The following is a 20,018-nucleotide window of genomic DNA, read 5'->3' as shown; positions in this document are numbered from 1 at the left end:
GATGTAGATGCCCTCCGTGATTGAATTCCCCTCTGGTAGGATGTCGGAAAAGGCCCCTAGATGGGATCTCACGGGAACAAAAGCCTGCGGCGGTGGAAAAGTGTTTACGTGGATGCTTCTAGTGGTTTGAGAATATATGTGAATATATAAGAGGAAGATCTAGGTTAGGGGGTCACCGAGGGACCCACAAGGTAGGGGGCGCGCCCTACCCCCTGGGCGCGCCCTCCACCCTTGTCGCCGGCTCGTGGCTCTTCTGACTTGCACTCCAAGTTTTCTGGGTGTCTTCTGGTCCAAAAAAATCATCGTGAAGTTTTATTTCGCTTGGACTCTGTTTAGTATTCCTTTTCTGCGAAGCTCAAAAACAAGGAAAAAAACAGAAACTAGCACTAGGCTCTAGGTTAATAGGTTAGTCCCAAAAATAATATAATATAACATATTAATGCATATAAAACATTCAAAATAGATAATATAATAGCATGGAACAATAAAAAATTATAGAATCGTTGGAGACGTATCACCGGAATGAAGTAGTGCGAACCGCGGCCGCAACTTAAATCCTTGGTTTCTCACTTTTGCATGCACGGGGACAAGGTGTGGCCGAAGATGCGGTTGTTGGAAATATGCCCTAGAGGCAATAATAAATTGGTTATTATTATATTTCCTTGTTCATGATAATCGTTTATTATCCATGCTAGAATTGTATTGATAGGAAACTCAGATACATGTGTGGATACATAGACAACACCATGTCCCTAGTAAGCCTCTAGTTGACTAGCTCGTTGATCAATAGATGGTTACGGTTTCCTGACCATGGACATTGGATGTCGTTGATAACGGGATCACATCATTAGGAGAATGATGTGATGGACAAGACCCAATCCTAAGCCTAGCACAAGATCATGTAGTTCGTATGCTAAAGCTTTTCTAATGTCAAGTATCATTTCCTTAGACCATGAGATTGTGCAACTCCGGGATACCGTAGGAATACTTTGGGTGTGCCAAACGTCACAACGTAACTGGGTGACTATAAAGGTGCACTACGGGTATCTCCGAAAGTGTTTGTTGGGTTGGCACGAATCGAGACTGGGATTTGTCACTCCGTGTAAACGGAGAGGTATCTTTGGGCCCACTCGGTAGGACATCATTATAATATGCACAATGTGACCAAGGAGTTGATCACGGGATGATGTGTTATGGAACGAGTAAAGAGACTTGCCGGTAACGAGATTGAACAAGGTATCGGGATACCGACGATCGAATCTCGGGCAAGTATCGTACCGATGGACAAAGGGAATTGCATACGGGATTGATTAAGTCCTTGACATCGTGGTTCATCTGATGAGATCATCGTGGAGCATGTGGGAGCCAACATGGGTATCCAGATCCCGCTGTTGGTTATTGACCGGAGAACGTCTCGGTCATGTCTGCATGGTTCCCGAACCCGTAGGGTCTACACACTTAAGGTTCGATGACGCTAGGGTTATAAAGGAAGTTTGTATGTGGTTACCGAATGTTGTTCGGAGTCCCGGATGAGATCCTGGACGTCACGAGGAGTTCCGGAATGGTCCGGAGGTAAAGATTTATATATGAGAAGTCCTGTTTTGGTCACCGGAAAAGTTTCGGGTTTTATCGGTAATGTACCGGGACCACCGGGAGGGTCCCGGGGGTCCACCAAGTGGGGCCACAAGCCCCGGAGGGCTGCATGGGACAAGTGTGGGAGGGGACCAGCCCCAGGTGGGCTGGTGCGCCCCCCCCCCCACCAAGGCCCAAGGCACAAGGAAGAGGGGAAGGGGCAAACCCTAGGGCAGATGGGCCCTAAGGCCCACCCTGGTGCGCCTCTCCCTCTCCCCTCCCCTTGGCCGCCCCTAGATGGGATCTAGGGGGCTGTCGCCACCCCTAGGGAGGGAACCCTAGGTGGGGGTGCAGCCCCTCCCCTCCCCCTATATATAGTTGAGGTTTGGGCTGCCCAATACACATGAGTTCCTCTCCTCTTGTTGGCGCAGCCCTACCTGTCTTTCTCCTCGTTTCTTGCGGTGCTTGGCGAAGCCCTGCTGGAGTATCACGCTTCTCCACCACCACCACGCCGTCGTGCTTCTGCTGGATGGAGTCTTCCCTAACCTCTCCCTCTCTCCTTGCTGGATCAAGGCATGGGAGACGTCACCGGGCTGTACGTGTGTTGAACACGGAGGTGCCGTCCGTTCGGCACTAGGATCATCGGTGATTTGGATCACGACGAGTACGACTCCATCAACCCCGTTCTCTTGAACGCTTCCGCTTAGCGATCTACAAGGGTATGTAGATGCACTCTCCTTCCCCTCGTTGCTGGTTTCTCCATAGATAGATCTTGGTGACACGTAGGAAAATTTTGAATTTCTGCTACGTTCCCCAACAGTGGCATCATGAGCTAGGTCTATTGCGTAGATTCTATGCACGAGTAGAACACAAAGTAGTTGTGGGCATTGATTTTGTTCAATATGCTTACCGTTACTAGTCCAATCTTGATTCGGCGGCATTGTGGGATGAAGCGGCCCGGACCGACCTTACACGTACTCTTATGTGAGACTGGTTCCACCGACTGACATGCACTAGTTGCATAAGGTGGCTAGAGGGTGTCTGTCTCTCCCACTTTAGTCGGATCGGATTCGATGAAAAGGGTCCTTATGAAGGGTAAATAGCAATTGGCATATCACGTTGTGGTTTTTGCGTAGGTAAGAAATGTTCTTGCTAGAAACCCATAGCAGCCACGTAAAATATGCAAACAACAATTAGAGGACGTCTAACTTGTTTTTGCAGGGTATGCTATGTGATGTGATATGGCCAAAAGGATGTGATGAATGATATATGTGATGTATGAGATTGATCATGTTCTTGTAATAGGAATCATGACTTGCATGTCGATGAGTATGACAACCGGCAGGAGCCATAGGAGTTGTCTTTATTGTATGACCTGCGTGTCATTGAACAACGCCATGTAATTACTTTACTTTATTGATAACCGATAGCCATAGTAGTAGAAGTAATAGTTGGCGAGCAACTTCATAGAGACACGATGATGGAGATCATGATGATGGAGATCATGGTGTCATGCCGGTGACAAGATGATCATGGAGCCCCAAGATGGAGATCAAAGGAGCTATATGATATTGGCCATATCATGTCACTATTATTTGATTGCATGTGATGTTTATCATGTTTATACATCTTATTTGCTTAGAACGACGATAGTAAATAAGATGATCCCTCATTAAAATTTCAAGAAAGTGTTCCCCCTAACTGTGCACCGTTGCGGAAGTTCGTCGTTTCGAAGCACCACGTGATGATCGGGTGTGATAGATTCTTATGTTCGAATACAACGGGTGTTGACGAGCCTAGCATGTACAGACATGGCCTCGGAACACATGCAAACACTTAGGTTGACTTGACGAGCCTAGCATGTACAGACATGGCCTCGGAACACAGAAGACCGAAAGGTCGAGCATGAGTCGTATGGTAGATACGATCAACATGAAGATGTTCACCGATGATGACTAGTCCGTCTCACGTGATGATCGGACACGGCCTAGTTGACTCGGATCATGTAATCACTTAGATGACTAGAGGTATGTCTATCTGAGTGGGAGTTCATAAGATGAACTTAATTATCCTGAACATAGTCAAAAGGTCTTCGCAAATTATGTCGTAGCTCGCGCTTTAGTTCTACTGTTTAGATATGTTCCTAGAGAAAATTTAGTTGAAAGATGATAGTAGCAATTATGCGGACTAAGTCCGTAAACTGAGGATTGTCCTCATTTCTTCATAGAAGTCCTATGTCCTTAATGCACCGCTCAGTGTGCTGAACCTCGAACGTCGTCTGTGGATGTTGCGAACATCTGACATACACATTTGATAACTATGTGATAGTTCAGTTAAACGGTTTAGAGTTGAGGCACCGAAGACGTCTTGAAACGTCGTGAAACATATGAGATGTTTTGAGGACTGAAATTGGGATTTCAGGCTCGTGCCCACGTCAAGAGGTATAAGACCTCCGACGATTTTCTTAGCCTGCAAACTAAGGGAGAAAAGCTCAATTGTTGAGCTTGTGCTCAGATTGTCTGAGTACAACAATCATTTGAATCGAGTGGGAGTTGATCTTCCAGATGAGATAGTGATGTTTCTCTGAGGTCATTACCACCAAGCTGCTAGAGCTTCGTGATGAACTATAATATATCAGGGACATACGTGATGATCCTTGAGATATTCGCGATGTTTGACACCACAAAAGTAGAAATCAAGAAGGAGCATCAATTGTTGATGGTTGGTGAAACCACTAGTTTCAAGAAGGGCAAGGGCAAGAAGGGATACTTCATGAAACGGCAAATCAGTTGCTGCTCTAGTGAAGAAACCCAAGGTTGAACCCAAACCCGAGACTAAGTGCTCTTGTAATAAAGAGGAACAGCCACTGGAGCAGAATTACCCTAGATACTTGGTAGATGAGAAGGCTGGCAAGGTCGATAGAAGTATATTGGATATACATTGTGTTAATGTGTACTTTACTAGTACTCCTAGTAGCACCATGGTATTAGATACCGGTTCGGTTGCTAAGTGTTAGTAAACTCGAAATAAAAGACTGCGGAGTAAACGGAGACTAGCTAAAGGTGAGCTGGCAATATGTGTTGGAAGTTTTTCCAAGCTTGATGTGATCAAGCATCGCACGCTCCCTCTTCCATCGAGGTTGGTGTTTGCGTTGAGCATAGACATGATTGGATTATGTCTATCGCAATACGGTTATTCATTTAAGGAGAATAATGGTTACTCTGTTTATTTGAATAATACCTTCAATGGTCTTGCACCTAAAATGAATGGTTTATTGAATCTCGATCGTAGTGATACACATGTTCATGCCAAAAGATATAAGATAGTAATGATAGTACCACCTACTTGTGGCACTTCCACGTAAGTCATATCGGTATAAAACACATGAAGAAGCTCCATGTTGATGGATCTTTGGGCTCACTCGTTTTGAAAAGTTTGAGACATGCGAACCATGTCTATTGGTGTATATGCATGAAGAAACTCCATGCAAATGGACCGTTTGGACTCACTTGATTTTGAATCGCTTGAGACATGCAAATCATACCACATGGGCAAGATGACTGAAAGCCTCGTTTTCAGTAAAATGGAACTAGAAAGCAACTTGTTGGAAGTAATACATTTTGATGTGTGCAGTCCAATGAGTGCTGAGGCGTGTAGTGGATATCGTTATGTTCTTACTTCACAGATGATTTGAGTAGATGTTGACTATATTTACTTAATGAATCACGAGTCTGAATTATTGAAAGGTTCAAGTAATTTCAGGATGAAGTTGAAAGATCGTCGTGACAAGAGGATAAAAGATCTATGATATGATCATAGAGATGAATATATGAATTACGAGTTTGGTACAGAATTAAGACATTGTGGAAATTGTTTCACAACTAATACAGCCTGGAACACCATAGTGTGATGGTGTGTCCGAACATCATAACTGCACCCTCTTGGATATGATGCATACCATGATGTCTCTTATCGAATTACCACGATAGTTTATGGGTTAGGCATTAGAGACAACCACATTCACTTTAAATAGGGCACCACGTAATTCCGATGAGATGACACCGTATGAACTATGGTTTAGAGAAACCTAAGTTGTCATTTCTTAAAAGTTTGGGGCTGCGACGCTTATGTGAAAAAGTTTCAGGCTGATAAGCACAAACCCAAAGCGGATAAATGCATCTTCATAGGACACCCAAAACAGTTGGGTATACCTCCTGTCTCAGATCCGAAAGCAATAAGGGATTGTTTCTAGAATCGGGTCCTTTCTCGAGGAAAAGTTTCTCTCGAAAGAATTGAGTGGGAGGATGATGGAGACTTGATAAGGTTATTGAACCGTCTCTTCAACTAGTGTGTGGCAGGGCACAGGGAGTTGTTCCTGTGGCACCTACACCAACTGAAGTGGAAGCTTATGATAGTGATCATGAAACTTCAGATCAAGTCACTATCAAACCTCGTGGGATGACAAGGATGCGTACTACTTCAGAGTGGTACGTAATCCTGTCTTGGAAGTCATGTTGCTAGACAACAATGAACCTACAAGCTATGGAGAAGCGATGGTGGGCCCGGATTCCGATAAATGGCTCGAGGCCATAAAATCTGAGAGAGGATCCATGTATGAAAACAGAGTGTAGACTTTGGAAGAACTACTTGATGGTCGTAAGGCTGTTAGGTACATATGGATTTTAAAAGGAAGACAGACAATGATGGTAAGTATCACCATTAAGAAAGCTCGACATGTCGTTAAGATGTTTCCCAACAAGTTCAAGGAGTTGACTACGATGAGACTTTCTCACTCGTAGCGATGCTAAAAGTCTGTTGGAATTATACTAGCAATTACTGCATTATTTATGAAATCTTGCAAATAGGATGCCAAAACATTGTTTCCTCGACGGTTTTTGAGGAAAGGTTGTATGTGATACAACCGGAAGGTTTTGTCAATCCTGAAAGATGCTAACAAGTATGCAAAGCTCCAGCAATCCTTCTAAGAACTGGAGTAAGCATCTCGGAGTTGGAATGTATGCTTTGATAAGATGATCAAAGTTTTGGGTGTATACAAAGTTTATGAGAAACTTGTATTTCCAAAGAAGTGAGTGGGAGCACTATAGAATTTCTGATGAATATATATTGTTGACATATTGTTGATCAGAAATGACGTAGAATTTCTGGAAAGCATATAGGGTTATTTGGAAAGTGTTTTTCAATGGAAAGCCTGGATTAAGCTACTTGAACATTGAGCATCAAGATCTATAAGGATAGATCAAAACGCTTAATGGTACTTTCAAATGAGCACATACCTTGACATGATCTTGAAGGTGTTCAAGATGGATCAGTCAAAGAAGGAGTTCTTGCCTGAGTTGTAAGGTATGAAGTTAAGACTTAAAGCTCGACCACGGCAGAAGAAAGAGGAAGGACGAAGGTCGTCCCCTATGCTTTTGTCATAGGCTCTCTACAGTATGCTATGCTGTGTGCCGCACCTGAAGTGTGCCTTGCCATGAGTCAGTCAAGGGGTACAAGAGTGATCCAAGAATGGATCACAGGACAGCGGTCAAAGTTATCCTTAGTAACTAGTGGACTAAGGAATTTTCTCGATTATGGAGGTGGCAAAAGAGTTCGTCGTAAAGGGTTACGCCGATGCAAACTTTGACACTAATCCAGATTATTCTGAGTAGTAAACTGGATTCGTATAGTAGAACAGTTATTTGGAATAGCTCCAAATAGAACGTGGTAGCTGCATCTAGGAGATGACATAGAGATTTGTAAAGCACACACGGATCTGAAAGGTTCAGACCCGTTGACTATAACCTCTCTCACAAGCATAACATGATCAAACCCAGAACTCTTTGGGTGTTAGTCACATGGGGATGTGACCTTGAGTGTTAATCACATATCGATGTGAACTGGATTATTGACTCTAGTGCAAGTGGGAGACTGTTGGAAATATGCCCTAGAGGCAATAATAAATTGCTTATTATTATATTTCCTTGTTCATGATAATCGTTTATTATCCATACTAGAATTGTATTGATAGGAAACTCAGATACATGTGTGGATACATAGACAACACCATGTCCCTAGTAAGCCTCTAGTTGACTAGCTCGTTGATCAATAGATGGTTATGGTTTCCTGACCATGGACATTGGATGTCGTTGATAACGGGATCACATCATTAGGAGAATGATGTGATGGACAAGACCCAATCCTAAGCCTAGCACAAGATCATGTAATTCGTATGCTAAAGCTTTTCTAATGTCAAGTATCATTTTCTTAGACCATGAGATTGTGCAACTCCCGGATACCGTAGGAATACTTTGGGTGTGCCAAACGTCACAACGTAACTGGGTGACTATAAAGGTGCACTACGGGTATCTCCGAAAGTGTCTGTTGGGTTGGCACAAATCGAGACTGGCATTTGTCACTCCGTGTAAACGGAGAGGTATCTCTGGGCCCACTCGGTAGGACATCATTATAAGTGCACAATGTGACCAAGGAGTTGATCATGGGATGATGTGTTACGGAACGAGTAAAGAGACTTGCCGGTAACGAGATTGAACAAGGTATCGGGATACCGACGATCGAATCTCGGGAAAGTATCGTACCGATGGACAAAGGGAATTGCATACGGGATTGATTAAGTCCTTGACATCGTGGTTCATCTGATGAGATCATCGTGGAGCATGTGGGAGCCAACATGGGTATCCAGATCCTGCTGTTGGTTATTGACCGGAGAACGTCTCGGTCATGTCTGCATGGTTCCCGAACCCGTAGGGTCTACACACTTAAGGTTCGATGACGCTAGAGTTATAAAGGAAGTTTGTATGTGGTTACCGAATGTTGTTCGGAGTCCCGGATGAGATCCCGGACGTCACGAGGAGTTCTGAAATGGTCCGGAGGTAAAGATTTATATATGGGAAGTCCTGCTTTGATCACCGGAAAAGTTTCGGGTTTTATCGGTAACGTACCGGGACCACCGGGAGGGTCCCGGGGGTCCACCAAGTGGGGTCACAAGCCCCGGAGGGCTGCATGGGCCAAGTGTGGGAGGGGACCAGCCCCAGGTGGGCTGGTGCGCCCCCCCCCCCCCACCAAGGCCCAAGGCGCAAGGAAGAGGGGAAGGGGGCAAACCCTAGGGCAGATGGGCCCTAAGGCCCACCCTGGTGCGCCTCCCCCTCTCCCCTCCCCTTGGCCGCCCCTAGATGGGATCTAGGGGGCTGCCGCCACCCCTAGGGAGGGAATCCTAGGTGGGGGCGCAGCCCCTCCCCTCCCTCTATATATAGTTGAGGTTTGGGCTGCCCAATACACATGAGTTCCTCTCCTCTTGTTGGCGCAGCCCTACCTGTCTTTCTCCTCGTTTCTTGCGGTGCTTGGCGAAGCCCTGCTAGAGTACCACGCTTCTCCACCACCACCACGCCGTCGTGCCGCTGCTGGATGGAGTCTTCCCTAACCTCTCCCTCTCTCCTTGCTGGATCAAGGCATGGGAGACGTCACCGGGCTGCACGTGTGTTGAACACGGAGGTGCCGTCCGTTCGGCACTAGGATCATCGGTGATTTGGATCACGACGAGTACGACTCCATCAACCCCGTTCTCTTGAACGCTTCCGCTTAGCGATCTACAAGGGTATGTAGATGCACTCTCCTTCCCCTCGTTGCTGGTTTCTCCATAGATAGATCTTGGTGACACGTAGAAATTTTTTGAATTTCTACTACGTTTCCCAACAGCGGTCGCGCGTTGGGCGCCCGGCCGACGCAAATCCAAATCCGGACGGACACGGCCCATCCCCACCCCAAAGGACGAAATCCGGACAAAATGAACGTCTGTTTGAGATCGCGCGTCAGAGTTGGCCTAATGCATGGCACGCTCTCGCAGGCAAAACCACAAAGATTCCGGCCACCATTCTTTAGCCGTTGACGAACCACACTAGTATAGCTAGCTAGCTACTGCATCGATCATCATCGCATCGCAGAATATCATCAAATTCGCCTGCGCCTTTTCTTTCTCCCAGACGTCAAAAAAATTATTGTTGTTCAGGAAATCCTGAAAGTCTCTCTTGAAAAAAATGAAATTCCTGAAACTCTTCATATGCTAACGGGTTCATGGCCTACTAGCAGAAGGCATGCTTTCATTCACAGAATTTCTTAACGGACGCACACTGCGTTAAGATGTCGATGTTTTGCAACAAGCGATCGACGACGGAGCGATTGCAGTGGGCCGCCGGCTCATGTTAGCTGTTTAGCGTGTACACGGATCCTGATTTTGAGAAGGTTCAACTCCAGTTTTTTATGGATTCCCATTTTTGTTTTGGTTTTATTTTTCCTTTTTTGTTTTTTCTTTCGTTTATTTGTTTCTTTCTCTTTTATGTTTCTTTTTTCTTTCACTTTTTGTTTGATTTTTCGTTTTCTCTTCTTCATGTTGATTTTCATTTTAATATATTTTTTTCGAATTTTTTTTAAAAATCAGATTTTTAACAAATATTCCTCCTTTCAAATTTTGTTCATAAATTCCAAAAAATGTTCTAGTATAAAAAATATATGTACATGAATTTCAAAAAATGTTCTTGTCTTTAAACTATGTTCACAAGTTGAAAAAATATTCAAGATTCCAAAATATGTTTCTTTTATTCTTTTACTATTCACAAGTTGAAAAATTATTCATTTAAAAAAAACTAAGGTATGTTTGTGGTTTCAAATTTTTGTCTGAAAATAAAAACAAATGTTCGCAATGCAGAAAATGTTCAAGAATTTCAAAAATTGTTCCTTTTTTCGCGATTACAGATTTTGGTCAGAAATTTGAAATATTTTTGCATTTTCAGAAAATGTTCAAGAATTTCAAAAAATATTCGCGATTTCAAATTTTTTTCGGAATTTCATGAAATGATCCACTTTTTCGTGATTACAAATTTGGTCAGAAATTTAAAAAATGACCGCATTCCAGAAAATGTTCAAGGACTTCAGAAAATGTTCGTAATTTCAATTTTTTTTCGGAATTTCATGAAATGCTCCATTTTAATTTTTTTGTTTACAAATTCAAAAAATGTCCGTGTTTTTAAATTTTTGTTTGGAATTTCATGAAATGCTCCATTTTAAATTGTTTGTTCACAAATTCAAAAAATATCCGTGGTTTTAAATTTATGTTCGGAATTTCATGAAATGCTCCATTTTAAATTTTTGTTCACAATTCAATAAATATCATGAAATATTCTACATTTCAAATATTTGTGAAAAAATACAAAAAGTTGATGGTTTCAACATTTGTTTAGAATTTCATAGTTTGTTCGCAAATTCAATTTCTTTAGGTTTTTCAAAAACCAACATTTTTTGTTTAATTTTTCTGCTTTTTCAAATTTTTGGTTCACCCCAGTAACTAATTCAGATTTGCTTCAATAGCTACTTTCGGTTCGCTACAATACTTGTTCCGGTTCGCTACAGTAGACAATTCCGGTTCCACATATATGGTTAGTTCTTTAAGCTATGCACTGCTTTATTAACAATAATACTGCTTAGTTGGAGTGTCTAGGAGCGCGTCTTAGTGCGCGGTTTGTCTTTGGTTCGAATCCAGGGTCGCGCGCGTTTCCTTTTTCTCCTATCTTTTTAATCCCACGGTAGAACTTGATGGGCCGGTCTAGTCAGGCTCCCTCTCTATGCGTAACGCCGCCAAATTGACGCAAAGGGCATCAAATAGGGGCTCCCTTCATTCACTTTCAGGGAGATGCTATCACCCAGCAGTTTGGGCTTGTTTTCAAGCCCCTCCATATTTTAGTAGTAATCAAATATATGGGTTCACCCCCTCTATCATCTTCCGGGCCTTGTAAGTTTTTTTTCTTGAGGGACCGGCCTTTGCACCAATTTGCCGCTCGTTGCGGCAAACAGTCCAGCATTCGCATAAGCGAGTTTGAGCGGGCCAGTGAATATAACATGTTTCCATGTTGCACGTTTTCTTTTCTTTTTTTGCAAAAGAGTTCCCGCAGTGACAATGTAGACCGAGGTACTGTACACTCTATTACCACTAGCACAATGACCGTGCGTTGCTACGAGATTGTAAAATATGAGGAGTTAGGTCACTGGCTTAGTAAATCATCGAAATATGTTAGCATCATGCGGTCTTTGTGCGTCGTTCACTATTAAAAAGAACAAAAATACAATAAAAAATATCATGTCTCATGCATTAGAGAATCTCAAGTAACCATAGTATGTCCTTTGACAGACAAAACATTTAGAATATTGAAACGTATAACAATAGACATTGATAAGTTGACTGCACAAGGTCGTGGACCAAATAGGAGGACAAGATCTATCGTCATTTTGAATTGCAATTTGTTAACTCTTTTGTTCTGTGATATAACACCAAAATTACTTGGTTAACTAAAAAATAAGAGCATTATTTTGAGTTGGACTCACATTTCTGCATTTGTTAATTGTGCCTTCTGTAAGTGTTGGTCTCACGTGAAAGTAGTAGTGTATTTGTTTATTTGTGTTAGGTTAGAAATGTATTTGTTTATTTATATTTTTGGAAGATTGGTAATCCCAATATGGGTAGAGGTACATTAGTTTATTTGTGAAGGCTGTTGGTCCCACATGTTAACTCACCACCAACTCCAACCTTTATAAGTCTGAAAGATAGCGACGGGTAATGTAGGCCATATAAAGGTAATGTGGATTTTTAATACCAACATTTTTTGAAATATGAATATTTTCTATAAAACCTGAATGCTTTTAAAAACATGAACAAAGTTTGAATTTTTTTTAGAAAAGACAACCTATTTTAAATTTTGATAATTTTTCAAAATTGGGTCAAATTTTCTAGTCGGTGTTTTTCTGAAATATTTTTAATTTATGAACAAATTTGTAAAAAGGCGAACAAAGTTTGATCGTTTTTTCGCAAACAAAAATTCTTTTTAAAATTATGAACATTTTTCAAAATTAGGATCACTTTTTTAGACGGTATTTTTAGACATTTTTGAATTTGTGGACAAATTTTGAAAACGGTAATTTTTTACACTGACAGTTTCTTAAATTCCAAATAACTTTTGAAAATACATTTTTTTAGAAAATACCTATTATTTTTTGAATCTGAACTTCTTGAAAATGAATACTCATTTGAAGTTTTTATATATAGTTTAATTTGTGAATTTTGGAAAAAAGAGAAGGACCCAGAAAAAAGAAATGAACCAAAAAACAATACTTGGTCACTCGTTAGCTTGTACTTGTGTGAAGCGTTGACAGTTCGACGCAATGCATGTCACATAGGGTTTTCCCTCGCTTAAAGGTTTGGATCGGGTTTAGAACTTCTCCCCCCCCCCCCCCCCCCCCCACCCTGTTTTTCTTATTAATTAATTTCTATATGAACTTTTGTATCAGTTTTTTGTCCTTTCTTCAAACTAGCCGAGTGGCCCTCGCAAATGCAAGGGCATCTTCTTTAGGCAATTGATCGCGTCTTGAAATTAAACATATGCTTTCATGGATATTCATATCATTCCATATAAAAATAGTTAATTCCAGAACCACTACAAATAAATTAGCCTATAAATATCGCAATTGTAGGAAACCCCTATAATAATATTTTAATTTATGTGTGAGTTACTATTATGCCATTTTCAAAGGCACCGTGCTATATTTAGGGCCATGCCAATTGTTTGGGCGTAGTAGATAGTGTTATGCGATGTAAGATCAGCATGCAACATCAACATTTAAATTATCGACCATTGGTGTTAGATGCACAACTATAAATTTATATGTTTGCAAACAATGGTGAGAGTTTAGCAGAGGCGATCCAATATTTTTTATGTTATATTTCAATGGAATAACAAAATAAACATGTGAATGGAGAGATTAAGAAATAAAATATCCACATAGACAAGGTAACTAAACAACCAAAATATCCATTTTAATTAAGATTTCTAGATTTTGTTGTTGTGAAATATTTGGGGTGTAGACATGGATACTATCTCTAAGCGACAAATCCCGAGAATCATTCTATATTATTGTAAAATAAAATAAAGAAATAAGTTCAGCATATTATTTTTCTTTTCAACGGTTCCAACTGTACCATTATATATTCATAGTTGGTGTTAGAGAAATTCTACTATGAGTTTTCTAGAGCACCATGTAGTACAAAACATATTTATTAATATTGCTACATACTTTTTAAAATCTCTCTTTGTTGTTGCTTGTTTTAGTGTTTAATAATCTCTCTCCTGTGTATTTGTCATGTAATATAGCACGACTATGCAGGCTAGGCTTCCACAGATTCAAAATCTAAATCAATATTATTGCTTATTGTGGCATTGTAGTGACTCATCCTCTTCTATTGACACAAAAGGGTGTTTGATTTCACCATAGGAAAGACATACGAGCCCACGAGCCATAATTTTTTTTCCCGAAAGTTTAGATGCCATTTACTTCAGTGATGTATAGAAAACATCGTACGAATTCTAATCTTACATATCAAACAATCTATGTAGTAACAACTCATATGACTTATGATTCATTGTTTTCAAAATTCCTGTAAATAAAAGAAAATGTTGTTCTTATATTTTTTTTCTTCATGTGAGTTATATTTGTAGTTTTTCTGCTCCTTTTGTTCCTATCTATTTTTGATCGGGTTTCATTAGTTTTTTTTGCTTTTTATTTATGATTTTCTGTTTGTTTTTACTTCATTTTTTAAATACATCCAAACTTTTTCCAAATACATGTTGAATATTTTTATATACACGTTGAACATTTTGCCAGAACTCGTTTAACATCTTTTAAGTACACCTTGAACATTTTTCCGAAATACACATTGAAAACATTTGTCAAATGCACATTTAGTTTTTTTAATACATATTCAGCATTTTTAATACATATTGAACATTTTTCTTAAATGACATTAATTGTTTTAAAAACATGCAAAATATATTATAAGTGTTATGAATTTTTTTTAAATGTTACGAACATTTTTTTGAATGGTAAGAAATATTTTAGTTAAATTACGTAAATATGATTTCTAGAATGGATAATTTTTGTCATGAAAATATTTTGAAACACGTGAACATTTTCTAAAATTTCACAAACACTTGTTTTGAATGGTATGAAACATTTAGGAATATTTAAATTATGCCAATATTTTTAACATTGTATAAAGGTTTTCTAAAAAGAAGTCACGTTTGAATTTTTTTTGAAATGCATGTATTTATTTAAAATGTCATGAACATTTTTGGAATGGTGCACATTTTTTAAAAGTGCGGAAACAATATATTTGCACTGCATAAACATTTTCTTAAATGCATGATGAACACTTGCAGAATTTTAAGCAACATTGTGTTTGAAAAATGGAAAAAAAGAAGAAAAACAAATACTTCTCTTTCCTCCTGTACAAGGAAAAAAATCCCGAACTTTCCTCTTCCACCCATCGGTGCCGCCAGCGGCCCGCACCATCTCCAATGGCCTTTGGGCCATTGAGGTGTGGAGGATCTCGTGCTCTCGCACCCCACCCCCCCCCCCCCCCCCCCGCGCGCGCTGGCGGGAGGGCCCCCGTTCTCGTTCTGTTTAGGTTCAATGTCTTCATGGGGCTATGTGGCAGCAACGATGTCCCTCGATCGGAATAATGTCTCCCACGTTCTATCACCATCCCGATGATGCATCTAGCATCGTCGGAGGGTGTATGGAGGTGTGTCTTTGTTGGATCTCGGAGATTCAGTTGGTGCTGATCTCCGGTGGATCTGTTTGGATATGATCTTTGTTCATCGTGGTTTGGGTGTTTAATTACAGGTTTGATGCTTCCGATCTACGACTTTCTTCGTCCGCGATGGTTGCTGCTCTGGTGCGCTGGTCCTGTGGGGCCTTACCATGAAGACTTCCCAATTATCTAATACAATAAGATTTGCTCGGTTCCGGCGAGGGAGAGGCGACGATGGCGGCGTGCCTTTGGTTCGCTCCAGTGCTTGTAGTCATCGCTAGGTAGTCCACGGAGCTGGTTGTAATTTTTATTATCTTTGGTGTTCTTTGTATTATCATGATTTGAGATGAATAGATTGAAAGTTTCTAAAAAAAGGAAAACAAATAATAAATAAACTAACGAATAACCATTAGCCTATCTTGTGACGAGCCTATGTTAGGTGTGGCATGAAGCGATACCTAGACGTGCCACAGCAAGCGAGGTATAGCGCTGCCCCTCTTCAAAGGGCCATTTTTTTTCTTGGGGATTTTTTTAAGAATAAAGGCCTTTTATTACTCACTACTACTATAGTACAGCAGTTTTTTTACGCTAAAAAAAATAATACAGCAGTTTTTAAATTTTGCTTTGCCTTGGTTTCCCGCCATGGCACCTCAATCTCTGTCGTCTAGCTTCTAAATCGAAGGGTTAAAAGTGCAGGCGAATCCCTGCAATATTGGCCGTTCATTTGCATGCATCGGATGGCTAGCATTTGCTCAATCTCTGCCAGCATGCAGTAAAAGCTGCTATGTGTGAGCCCCACTTATGTGTGAGCTTTGCCTTGAACCCTTTGTAATAAAAAAAATGAATGGGCAAGCCACTATACCCATCTTATCTCAGACTGGACCCACCATAGAATGCTCTCCATCTTTCTATCTTCTTCACTATCTAATGCGCCGAATGGATCAGGCGTATGTTTCACATTATAAAGTTTTCCTGTAATTATTTTTCTGTGCACTTTTTACAATCACAGCGTATAGAAGGAGAAAGAAATGTTGCAATGCATTTTGAGTATAAGCATGACCACGCCGATGTGTACATAACTATGCATCGCGTGCTTTTGCACGTGTAGTTGACTAGTTACTCAAAGTTCACAAAATGTGGGATACAAATTTGGTCATGAGGCTGGCCTAGCCACATGAGAACGGGCCCATCACCCATACTATCACTCCCCCAGTCTGTTGCCTCTGGCCCGTCCAGCTCAGCAGGCCCAGCCCATCATACCGTACTCGCAGCAAGCCCATTCTAGTCTACCCGCCTTTGCTTTGCTTCCTCCCTCTCCAGTTTTTTTTTTTGCTGCGGGACCTCTCACCTCTCTCTTCACATGGAAACACTCATGCATTACTCGTGACCCTGGTTTGGCTGTTGGTGGGGTCCCTGCGTAGTGGCCCCTCCACATGACCACATGACGAGCCTAGGGAGCCCACCACGATTCAGTGCTGGGGCCACTCATTCTGACAGCTACTACTGTCCCATCTCTCGGACTGTGCATGCTCTGCTAACTACACCACACAATGGCACATTGACACTGGTTTGTAGGGCCGTCAAATACAGAAATTTTTGTGCAACCCAAATGAGCGTTGAGTGCGAATACATGTACGTGCATGTAAAATTCGAAACAAAAATGTTGTGATTTTCTGCTGTATTTTTTTTTCAGAAAAAATTATGATCTAGGAGTACTAATTAATAATTATGGCACTGTAAAAAACATCAGAAGTAACAAAAATTACATTCAGGTCCGTAGACCGCATAGCGACACCTACAATCATTGGAGCGAGTTAAAAACGTGTGCCGCCGTCATCAACTCTCTTTTACTGGGGTCGAACTAACCTTATTGTAGTAGACAATTAGGAAGTCATGTGCTAAGATCTCACACGACCAACGCATCAGAACGACTGCCCCCAATAAAGAGACATGTAGATCGGAAGTATTCAACCTATAGACACATGAACACGGATGAACGAAGACCGGATCCGAATAGATCTACGACAAATAAACATCGACCGAATCCTGCGAGATTCATCAAATATACACCTCCATCTGCCGCTAAACGCATCGCTGGGACAACGGGGACTAGGAGAGAACCATATTCCATCTTCAGGGTGCCCCCACCGCCGTCTCGCCTTCCCGAGCAGGACACAAACCATAAAATAGACAGAAAACCCCTAGAAACAGAGCAGAAACTCTCCCACCGGCAAGGTCCGGGCTCCACCGGCCATAGAAGATGATGCAGACCTGCGGCGGCGCTGGCAGGAGGCCATGAATCCCTAATCGCCTCAGTCGTGAGAGGCACGTGGGTGAAGGAGTACAAGATGCATTTCTGCTATACGTTCAAGTCGAGATCACATGGATCCGGGTTCGGATTGTGATTTTAGGGTTGTTCGATGCCAGACTTCTCACGACATGTGATATATTTTTTTCCTTCTTAGGTAAAACACAGGTTATACAAATGCTAGAACTTAAGTTGATTAGTCTTACATGCATATGTAAAAACAATCCCATTCACAAATATGGCGAACAAACTCACTCAAGTTGAAACTACAAAATGTGAAATCAGATAAAGATTGAACCCTAACTAATGATATATGAGATCTGTATTAAACTGCGAAGACCATCAAGTGAACATCCAACTGATACAACACTTCTTTTTAGTGGAACTGATACAACACTTCTTTTTAGTGGAACTGATACAACACATATGGCGGTGTTAACTAGCAAACTGACTTCACCACACCACGATAAAGTAAACGAAGATGGCGAACAAACTCAATGAAGATGGAAATGCATAAGGAGTATCAAATCAAGATTGAAGCCTCATTAGCTATGCCAATTGATCTAACCCCGCTTTCTCGTTGTTCAAGGGAGACCAAACACACGCACATACATAAACAAATGAGATCGAAATGCCCTAATTAAGCAAGGAGTAGTGGCCTATTTGAGGAAGCTATAAGCCAAGGGCGCGCGTGTAACAGTGGCTCGTGGTGCATGGAAGAGACACTGTGTGTTTCACCCCTCCCCAACTTAGCCTTGACAGATGGACCCCTCTGGTCAGAACAACTATCAACTCGTCATCAATCTAAGGTTAGTAGTATATGTGACGTCATGTCTAAGAAGCATCTTTTTTAAAGAGCAAAACCTAGCCTCAATTGTGGTGAATTAGTGTAATTTGCCCCATGACGAGATTGGATGAGATATATTTTCCCTTCTGAGGTAAAACATAGCTTATATCAACGCCTTAACCATAATTTATTACAGTCTTATTACATGCATGATAGTGAAAACAGAAGGAAAAGCACCGTCACTTCTAGCTATTTGTACTAACCCGGTCTTGAGCAAAAAATATTGCAATCTTTCTTAATTGTGTGCATTTGCACTGCGAGCCATCGTGCCGAAAAGAACAAAATTTTGCATAAACAAGTAAATGGAATAAGAACATTAAATGAAATCCTCTTTCTTTTTTCCGTACAACCTTGTAATTTTACCATTAGACAACATCTTTTTCACGATGATAGGTGAGATCTATATCGAACCGCGAAAACCACCCACCAAACATTCAACAAATACGACGCACATGACATTGTTAACCAACTTCACCGCACCACCACAAGACAAACATACTATATGGCAAACCAAACAAACCCAAGTTGGAATACACAATGCGCAACCAAATCAAGACGGAGGGCTAATTGAACCCTCGCCACTTTCCTGGAGTTCTAGGTAGACCAAAAGCCCACCCAACACATAATACAAGCATAAACAAATGAGATCGGTGGCCGAAATGCCCTAATTAAGCAAGGGGCAGTGGCCTATTTGGGAAGCTAAGCCAGGGGTTAATAGTGGCTCATGGCGCACGGAAGAGACCATGCCTCTTGTCTCACCCCTCCCCAGAAAACGCCTCCTGCTCCTAATCTGACCCTTAACCCTCCATCAAACCTGCGTTCAATGTTCAAACCACAACCGAAGCCAATTTTTTAATAATATAAATGAATCGCAAGCCATTAGTTTATTGAATAATTTTATATGTGTTACTATGAAATTGAGATGGTCTGCATCGTTGAGAGTCATATATGCAGAGAAAATAAAACAAGGTCAAACTCCAAAACGTGCCGGAATTTTTGGTTGGTTGGCTGCGTATCTTTTTTTCTTATTAATACCTGAGTACTACTTAGTTGTGGTCTGTGGCCTGAATGGTATGAGTTTCCTATGCATAATGTATTGGAAAATAAGAGCATCCTATGAAAGCAATCATTTGTGGTCCAAGAGAATACCGTTTTGTGTACTTTGTTCCCTTGCTGTAGAGAGAAAACAACCCATCAAAGCACAGTGCATGATTAATCACAAGCAACACAAAAAACATATCATACTACATCTATTCCACCGCCCCGTCCCATAAAATTGGAACCGCGAAGAAGGACCCGCGGAACAAGTTCTTCGATAACCTGTGTCCCTTTCTTTGCTAACATCATTCTTATATTCTCGTGTAATTCGATAAAATTGAAACGATACAGAGGGGAACCCGCGGAACAGTTCTTCGGCGGGTTGTGTCGCTTTCTTTGCCTCTTTCCACAGCATTCCCCTCCTGTCCACGCCGCGCCCATTTTCGCACATCTGTGCCTGTATGATTGGTCAAGGTGCCAAAGGAAGGCATAAAAAGATTGTTGTTGCGTCGCTTGAAATCAAAGCTAGGCCGTTGTTGAATTGTTACCCTTTCCACGAAAAAATATTCTTTCTTGGGCTGCAGATATTGACATCTCTATGATGA

Source organism: Triticum aestivum, chromosome 3A, assembly GCF_018294505.1.
Source record: "Triticum aestivum cultivar Chinese Spring chromosome 3A, IWGSC CS RefSeq v2.1, whole genome shotgun sequence".
Classification (NCBI taxonomy): Eukaryota; Viridiplantae; Streptophyta; class Magnoliopsida; order Poales; family Poaceae; genus Triticum; species Triticum aestivum.
This window is presented reverse-complemented; position numbering follows the sequence as displayed.